The 9,704-nt window shown below is 47.1% G+C and overlaps 1 protein-coding gene across 2 annotated transcripts in view; it reads right to left on the reverse strand.

The window, feature by feature from the left end:
* The window catches only part of LOC128325444 (protein lifeguard 1-like), a 28,087-nt gene extending 20,459 nt beyond the window's left edge, over window positions 1–7,628 (reverse strand). The window contains exon 1 of one of the 2 annotated variants that reach the window (XM_053251181.1): window positions 7,440–7,628. The gene's annotated coding sequence lies outside the window, so the exon portion shown is untranslated. Of the gene's footprint in view, window positions 1–7,141; window positions 7,265–7,439 lie in introns of those variants that run through there. The other variant, XM_053251182.1, reaches the window with a different exon arrangement.
* Between the last annotated feature and the right edge of the window lie 2,076 nt (window positions 7,629–9,704).

The following is a 9,704-nucleotide window of genomic DNA, read 5'->3' on the forward strand; positions in this document are numbered from 1 at the left end:
GATCCGGGAGAACTTCTGCCTGGTCAGACTGCCACCCAATACCATGCCAGCTGCTGCAGAGTGGCCAAAGAGAGAAGAAGCCTGATGCCAGCCACACTAGTGCTCTCTCTGGCCCCCCTCGTTCCTGGCATCAGCACATGGCCCACTTGAGCCAACACCCAAGGGCTGCAGCCTGGTGGCCCCCCTCCTGCTGATGCCACTGTCTGTGCTGCCCCTGGGGGGAGGGGGGCGCTGCCTCCTTCTGGGACCTTCTCCTCGCTCTCAGCCACCATTTCCAATTCCTTCCCAATGGCCCCAGCGTAGCGTTGCCCTGGGGGGATTCAAAGGGCGGGTTGCTCTGCTCCCTGCCTGAGAATCCCCCAGGGCGGGCGCTTCCAGAAGCAGAGGAGAGAGGGGGATGCACCCATTACTCAATAAACCCACCAGGACCCACCCATAGAAGGGGGCTCTCTTTAGTAGAAAGGTTTGTATTTGATCAGTGTGGGCGGGGGTAGACTGCATGGTCTGTCTGTCGTTGTGTGGAGTAGGGGTGTGCAATTCTTTTATTTATTTATTTGTCATATTTTTATACCGCCTGATGTATATATCCCTTTCTAGGCAGTGTGCAAAATTTAAAAAAGAAGAAGTAAAAGTCACAGATTAAAACCCACAAAACACAATGAAAATGATAGCATAAAACAGTTATTAAAATGAATTATTAAAATTAATTCTGATTAAAAGCCTGTGAGAACAGGTGAGTCTTGAGGGTCTTCCTGAAAACAAACGGAGAAGCAGGTGCTCTTATTTCATCAGGGAGCATATTCCACAGCCCCGGGACAGCAGCCGCAGAGAAAGCCCCGTCCTGGGTCACCTCTAGGTGAGCCAGCAACAACCATAACTGGACCTCTCCAGAGGATCGTAACAGGCGGCAGAGTTCATGGCAAAGAAGGTGCTCTCTTTAAAACCCCAGACCCAAGCCGTTAAGGGCTTTATAGGTGATAACCAACACTTTGTAAAACATATTGGCAGCCAGTGCAGTTCTTTTAAAATTGGTGTTATGTGGTCCCTTCATGTTGTCCCAGAGACCAATCTGGCTGCTGCATTCTGTACCAATTGTAGTTTCCAGACTACAGACAAAGGCATAAGAGAAGGGCACGATGCCCACCCCCACCTCCAGGTGTCTGAAGTGCTGAGTTCCCAGGCTGGAAAGAATTGTGGGAGCCTGGTGCTGAAGGGAGTTTGAAGCCTACTCTGGGAAGAGGAGGCGAAGACCTTTTAAAAAATAACAACACTCCCCCCGCTTCAAACAAGCAAACAAACAAACAGGAGGAGGGGGAGATTTGGAGGTGCTTGTCTCTCTTTAGGGGAGAAGAGGCGGTGTGTGTGTGTGTGTGTGTGTGTGTGTGTGTGTGTGTGTGTGTGTGTTACCAGGGCTTGTTTTGGTGACTGTGTAGCTTTCAGTTTTAGGTTCTATTTTGCCTGGAGAGGGAGAGTTGGAGGCACCAACTAGGGCTGAGGTGAGTCACACCTGGTGGGAGAGGCCACATTCCTGCTGAGCCTAGTTGCCTGAATTTGAAACCTACTCTCAGCATAGAAGGAGGTGGCCAGGGAACTTAGTGACCAGAGCTTAGTGAACAAGAATTAGCAAACAGGTGTCAAAGGGGTTTTGTGTGGAGTTTAGTGGTGAAGTGTGTGAAGGAACTTAAAAGGAGTTCCTCTTAATCACATGGAGCCCAGCGGGAAGAAAAGGTAAGTACTACTCTCTCTTTTATATTATCGGGAAAGAAAGTTTAAACTGTTGAATAGCTGACAACTTCAGCTAAGACCTAGCTTTCAAACAACAATCTCCAGGGGAGAATGAGGACAAGGGCTAGAGGGCTTATGTCTAATCAGTTTTAAGCTGTTTTGGACTTGGGTTGAAGTTGCTGTAATATGTGTGGGTTCATATGGAGATGGGGGGCAGGAGGTGCCTTCATTGACTATAATGCCAGGTTGGTCCAAAATAAACCTGAACTCATCCATCATTTGAATGAATCCTGCCTGCCTTTGCTTCCCCTGCGGAGCTGCAGCATCAGGTTAACTTCTGTGGGAAGTGTGGGCAAGATTGGGACCAGCCCCTGAGTGACTCAGCTGTTCCTCGGGTCACCTGCTCAGTTTGGGGCTTTATAGGAAGGCTCCATGTGGCGGTGGGCCCGCCACTGAAGGGGTGACACCAAAGGGGTTCGCCCCTTTGGGGGAGCCACTTCAGGGGAGAATGAGGGCGAGGGCTAGAGGACTTCTGTTTAATTAGTTTTAAGCTGTTTTAGACTTGGGTTGAAGTTGCTGTAGTGTGTTTGGGTTCGTCTGGAGACGGGGGGACAGGGGGTGCCTTCGTTGACGATGGGGCAGCTATCCTGGTGGTGGTGGGAAATAGAAGAAGTAATGTTGGCAGGTCATCGGGCTGTTCCAGGTGAAGGGTAGTCAGAAACCTAATAGCTATCTCCACCTCCGGCTGACCTGCCAGCTCTTTGACCTTGGGGAGCACTGCCAATAACCCACATAGCTTTCCCCTGCTCCTCTGTAATGCTAGGTCGGTCCAAAATAAATCTGAACTCATCCATGATTTGATCATGGATGAAGGGGCTGACCTGGTATGTATCACAGAGACTTGGTTGGGGGAGGCTAGTGGCCCAGTTTGGTCCCAGCTTCTCCCTCCAGGATATTCTGTAAAGGAGCAGGTGAGGGGACGTGGGCAGGGAGGTGGGGTGGCTGTGGTCTATAACATCTCCCTTACCAGGGTCCCTGTCAGGGTATTGGACCATACTAAATGTGTGTACTTGAGTTTGGGGACCAGGGATAGATTGGGACTTCTGTTGGTGTACCGATTGCCCCACTGCCCAGTGGAATCCCTTACTGAGCTCACGAACTTGGGCGTGGAACTCGCGTTGGAGTCTCCCAGACTCTTGGTGCTGGGGGACAGCAATGTTCATTTCGGGACCAATTTGTCCGGGGTAGCTCGGGAGTTCATAGCGGCCATGACAACTATGGGCCAATGCCAAGTAGTCTCTGGACTGACACATATTGCAGGTCACACGCTTGATTGGTATTTTACTCTGATCAGGGTGGTGTTCCATGGTTGGGGACTCCTGTGATTTCCCCATTGTCATGGACAGACGACCATCTGGTTAAGGTTGGACTTACAATCACTTCCCACATCCACAGGGGCGAGGGGTCCATTAGAATGGTCCACCCAAAGAGGTTATTGGATCCACTAAGATTCCAAGAAGCCTTGGGGGGATTTAATGTTGGCTTTGCCGGTGATCCTGTTGATGCCTCGGCTGAGAATTGGAACAACTTGCTCACCAGGGCAGTAGACACGATTGTTCCCAAGCGTCCCCTCCGACCCACTTTGAATTTGGCCCCTTGGTATACAGAAGATCCATGGTGGCTGAAGCGGCAAGGTAGGCGACTGGAGAGCAAGTGGAGGAAGACTCGACTCGAATCTGACAGATTGCGACATAGAGCACATCTAAAGATCTATGCTCAGGCTATACGTGTGGCAAAGAGGCGGTTCTTTTCTGCCCATATTGCCTCTGTGAGTTTACATCCAGCGGTGTTGGACATATACTGGTTTATATCTGGTTCAGCCACCAAAATCCCCTAAGGTGTGAGAGTGCACGTTTCAGATAAACCAGAAGGGGACAGAGCAGAGCCAGGACTTGAGCAAAAGGAAGCATGGGACAGCTTGCCAAATAGGTCAAATGATGGTAAGGGGGATAGCACACGCCAACACCAGGTGAGGTACTTGGCATATAGGTGTCTATATACCAAAGCCAGAGGCCTCCAAACAAAGATGGGTGAACTGGAGTGTTTGATTACTAATGAAAACATAGATACAGTGGCCATAATGGAAACACGATGGAACAGTGAGAACCAGTGAGACACTGTTATTCCTGGATATAAACTCTATAGAAATAACAGAGAGGTGTGAATTGCGGGTGGAGTAGCACTGTATGTTAAAGAAGGGATAAAAGCTCACAAGCTAGAAAACCTAGAAAGACCAGAGTCCTTCACAGAAACTCTCTGGGTGACAATACAAGGCCTGAAAGGAAATATGGTACTACAAATGTGCTATTGCACTCCTCCTCAAAATGCTGAAAGTGACTGGGAGTTGCATAAGGAAATCAGTGAAGCATTAAATAGAGACAGGGATGGAATTATGGGTGACTTCAATTACCCATACATATACTAGGTAAATTCACAGTCAGGTAATGACAAAGAGGCCACATTACTAAACATGCTGAATGACTGTACCCATGATCATTGGTCATGGAACCAACCAGAGAGAAGGCAACTTTGGAGATGTCAGTGTCACGGAACCTGAGTGGGAAAAATGGCCACCGTGCATGCGCAAATGACCTCTGTGCATGCCAGGCCTCGCAGAGGCCATTTACGCATGCACTGCGGCGGCCAAAATGGCTGCCGCACGCACTTAGAGAGGCCTGGATGGACCAAAAACAAGCATTTTCCTGGGCCATGGTGGTGATTTAAGAGGCCGGCGGGGAGAAGGGCAACCTTCGCGGACACACGCACACACACACCCGCGGCCTACAGGAAGCTCCCCGAAGGGGCTAGAAGTATTTTTAATTCATTTTTTTAAAAAAAATTAAAAAATTCATTAACCCCACTCCCTTGGACATGACTGGACTGGACCGGGAGGTTCGATGGGGGCCGGACCGAACTTGGACCACCAGCCGATTCCGTGCACACCCCTAAAAGTGATCCAGTTGACATTGTATATTTGGATTTTTAAAAAGCTTTCAACCAAGTTTCAACCATTGGCTCTTGAGGAAATCATAGCAGTGATGGGATAAGGGAACAGGTGCATGTTTGGACTGGTAACTCGTTGAAGGACAGTTTCATGGGACGACCTTTTGGGGGCCAACAGAGAGAGCTCAGCTCACCAAAGCAGGCAGACCAAGCAAAGAACATCCCAATGGAATCCCCTTGCTCTGCTTGGACTTTCTTCTGTTCATCCAAACACCTCACACTTCACCAGGAAAGACTGACTAAATGTGAAGGTTTTCCTGGGTTCCTGGACTCCTGTTGGGCTGACTGGGCTGGGTGTCCCAGGACAACCCATCCTGCATTTTAAATTTTATTGACTTTTACAATAGCTTTACATTCAAATTACATCCATTCATTTAAGTAAATATTGACTTCCCGCTTACCTGTCTGTTTGATTCACGTTAACTATACATATAAACCATTGCTATAATAATTCAAAACATACATACTCCACATTAATACTCAATTTTACCCAACCCAACCTGATGTTATTACTATATTTCAAACCCTGCTGAAAGGTCCATATTAGAAAAATAGTTCTTTAAGTAAAGTAAAAATGGTTCCCAATCTTCTTTGAAACATTCCAAATTTTCGCCCCTTATAGGTGCTGTAAACTTTGCCATCTCAGCATATTCCAAAACTTTTATCAACCAGTCTTCTTTTGAGGGCATTTTAGGGTCTTTCAATTTCTGCGCAAATACTATCCTAGCCGCTGTGGTCGCATACATAAAAAATGTTAAATTTCTTCTGGAAAACTCTCCTTGCGTTATTCCCAGCAGGAAGGATTCTGGCCTCTTAGGAAATGTCTTTTTAAAAATTTTCTTCAACTCATTGTATATCATATCACAAAAGGCCTTTGCCTTCCCACATGACCACCACATATGGAAAAAATTTCCTTCACATTGTCCACATTTCCAGCATGTAAAGAGACAAATATGCAATCTGAATGGGGTACCTATAGGAATTTGTTACGTTTTCAAGAGAAGGGCTGTAAATTAAAATTTTTTAATGAAATATAAAATTTGGTTAGTAATTGGTTTCAGTATCATCAGCTAAATGAAATTTATAAAAAGGATCTTAAAGCTGGATTTGTGGATCAAATGTCGAGATTCGAGAAAGAGCTGTATGAAAATGATGAAAGATTAGTCTCTAAGATGTATAAGTTGTTGCTTTTGGAGGAGACAAGAGATGAGTGGTCAAAACGACTATGATAAAATGGGCTTAAGATGTGGGTCATAATATAGATATGGCAGCTTGGGAAAAATTATGGAAAACTGATTTAAAGTTTACTGCATGTTATACTTTAAAAGAAAGTTATTATAAGATGATGTATAGGTGGTATCTGACACCGAAAAAATTAGCATTAATGTATAAAAATATTTCAGGACAACCCATCCTAGAAAAGAGCAGCCACTACTGAGGAGGCAGGCAGGCCATGCTCTGCACCAGGCTCAGCTCTGCTCCACTGGAACACACACATCAGGGCTGGCTGTGGGGATTCTGTGTGAGGGGGAAATGGGTAGTGGGGTGGGGTTGGGACCAGCCTTTGCCTAAGCTCTGCATCAGCAGAAGCGGGAAACAGAAGACCAGCCCTCTTGGAGCACTGCCCACTATTTTTCAAGCCTAGTGCTGCAGCTTCTGGAAGGCTACCCATGGGTCTTCCCTCAAGGATTCTTGGAAGGATGGATTCTGAGCACAACCTCACATCTTGCACCTCAGAGCAGTCACATGCACACCCCGGCCACCCGCCTGCCTCTTGCGCCTCACCTACCATTCACAGCACCTCTGGCGGAGCCACCATGGGTCCAGCATTCCTGCTGCAGCTGGGGAAGCGAATGCTCCAGCCCCTCCTCTGTCCCACCTCCAAGCAACTGGGCAACCGGGTTGGGGTGGAGAGAAGAGGCCAGGCACTGTGCAGCAGGGATGTGGTCTCCGGGTTTTTTGGACCCTCCAAACCCACCTTCCACCCTCACCTGTAACATAATAAAATTCTCTCTCTCTCTCTCTCTGTTCTTCTCTGTTCTCCACTTCCTGGGCCCTGATGCTGGGTGTGGGACAGGCAGGAGAGGGCAGAGAGACAATGGCAGCATGGACAGTATTTTTACTGCTCAGCTCCATGGTGGGAAGGGAAGGCTACCCAGCCCAGACAGAGTGGAAGGGCCAGTCCTCAGCCCCACCAGTGCTGTGTGTGTTGTCTCTTTGTACAGCCATGGAAAGCGACACCCAGCATCACACTTCTCCACGTCAGTGTTGGAAATAAGCACACAATTGCCCTGTCATTCCCCCTTCACCCTCCCTTGTTCTCTCCCCATTTCCTGGTGCCTAATTACATTACCTTGCCCCTTCATGTACTTTTCAAGTACCATGAACTTGGCTGGTGATTGAAGAGTCTGTCCTCTTATCCTTGACACTGCCACCCATCCACTCCCTGGAGCCTGCCTCAGCCCCCCACCCCCCACTAAGCTCATCTCTGGGCAGAGCTCTATTAGACCTGGCAGGTCCTTTGATTCATAGCCCATGCTCTTAACTGCTACTTGGCAGTCTGGCACAGGGGAGGCTACTGGCCTCCAACTGAGGAGGGGGCCCTGCTGCCCAGTATCCTCCAGCATCCTCCTCTCTCCCTTTGGCCTTGCCTGTGATGCTCCAACTGCTGTAGCCAGGTCCTCCTCCAACCTGCTGGCCTGTGCAAAGCAGGCTGCAAAGAAGGGCAGGGGGCCCCCCCGGAGGCTTCCTCTTCCCACTTTCTCCTGCCCTTCCCTGGACTGCTGCTAAGAGCGGCTGTTAGAGCAGCCAGGGCTGGCTGCTGCCCAGGTGCACATGAGGCCCAGGTTCTATTGCATCCTCAGTTGCCATAGTAACCCCCTTGGCCCCCATCCCTCACTGGATGCCGGCTTCCTGGTGGCTCCCAGGCAGGCTGAAGCACGGACACACAGACGAGTGGTTCTTGTTGGGGTTTGTAATTATTGCGCACAGTGCCAAGGAAGCTCCCACTCCAGTTACGGAATGTGGAGTTTACTTGTTGCAGCTACTTAAGGAGCAAGCATGGAGATCACTGTAGGAGCATGCACGGAGATAATCAAACTGATATATTGGTGCTATTCCTCCCTATCAGCTACATAATGAATAGGTAGGTAGAGTGAGATGTTGGAAATTCTCTGTGGTGAGAGAATCCCTTTCTCATTATAGCAGAGTGCACAGAGGCACAACACAGCGGTAGATTAGTTAGGCATGCGTGTTTGCTGAGAGTAAAGTAACTTGGAGCCAATTCATAGTTTCAAATTAATATAAAAGGCATTTATTAAGGAACTCCATTCTAGATAGGAAAGTGAGGAGTTAGGATCTCTAATCTATCTAATCTAGCTGTATGCAGATGGATTCTGCATCTTCTCTGCACACATGGTGCAGGGAGAGGAGCTTACCATGTTGCAAGGTAGGAGGGCAGGCAGGGAAGAGAGAAAGAAGGAAGGAAGTTAATCCCTAAGAGTAGCAATCTTCATATCCAAAGGGATAGCATCAGAGCAGTGGAGAAGGGATGACAAATATCTTGACCCTCTAGCCCTCTGACTTACTAGTCTGTCCTCCACTGTCTGAGGCAAAGAGACAGCGCAAAGTCCTTTAACTTTCCAACATGAGAGATGTTTCAAGCTTCTCTCTAGGAGGAAAGGAGGAGGACCAGGGACGGAGCCACCATTGGGCGAACGGGTTCAAAGAACCTGGGTCGCCACCAATCAGGGACCATGACCGCGGCCCCAGACACGCCCCCTGTGTCTGACATCAGATGCAGGGGGCATTATTTTTGTTCCAAATGGGGCCACGCGACCTCGTTTGGAACTGATATTGGCCTCCACTGCATTCAGTAGTTTGGGCCAGAGTGATTCTCCCTGCCTTAAAGGCAGGGAGGGCTGTTCTTGGTCTTGCTGCCAAAGCCGCAGGGACAATATATCTCCCTCCCAAATAGTTGGTGAGAATTTCTTTTACTAACTCAGGTCAAGTCAATGAATAAACTGGTTGAACCAATTTTAACCAGCTCTTAGCAGCCTTCTTAATCAATCAATCTTTATTATTATTTTATCATTATTTCTTGTTTACACAGTCAGACAGGTGTTATTGACTGGTTTGTTTTACCCAGACATCGAGACCTTCCCAAGGACCTGGGATGCCTGAATTTTATTGTCAATTGTTATAGATATCATCGCAGAATATAGGCTGTTCCCATTTTGTTGTATTTGTTGTATTGTTTTTATGCCTGTTTTTATGTTTTTATATTTTTAACATGATGTTTTTATTGTCTTTTTATTGTATGTTTTTAACTTTTGTAAACCGCCTTGGGGTTATCTTTTTAACGAAAGGCGGTATATAAATGCAAAAAAAATAAAATAAAATAAAATAAAAATAAAGTTGCTTTTTGTAATTGGCTGATGGTGATTTCTGTGGCCCCTATGGTGTTGAGGTGCTCTTCAAGGTCTTTTGGAACTGCTCCCAGGGCGCCAATTACCACTGGGATTATTTTGGTCTTTTTCTGCCACAGCCTTTCAATCTCAATTTGTAGATCTTCGTATTTGGTGATTTTTTCTATTTCTTTTTCTTCTATTCTGCTATCCCCTGGTATTGCTATGTTGATTATTTTAACTTGTTTTTCTTTCTTTGCGACTACAGTTATATCTGGTGTATTGTGTGGCAGATGTTTGTATGTTTGTAGTTGGAAGTCCCATAATATTTTTACATCTTTATTTTCTTCAACTTTTTCAATTTTATGGTCCCACCAAATTTTGGCTACAGGTAGCTTGTATATTTTGCAGATGTTCCAGTGTATCATCTCTGCTACCTTGTCATGCCTTTGTTTGTAGTCGGTCTGTCTGATCTTTTTACAACAGCTGATTAGGTAGTCCACTGTTTCA

The sequence above is a fragment of the Hemicordylus capensis genome, chromosome 4 (genome assembly GCF_027244095.1).
Source record: "Hemicordylus capensis ecotype Gifberg chromosome 4, rHemCap1.1.pri, whole genome shotgun sequence".
Lineage (NCBI taxonomy): Eukaryota > Metazoa > Chordata > Lepidosauria > Squamata > Cordylidae > Hemicordylus > Hemicordylus capensis.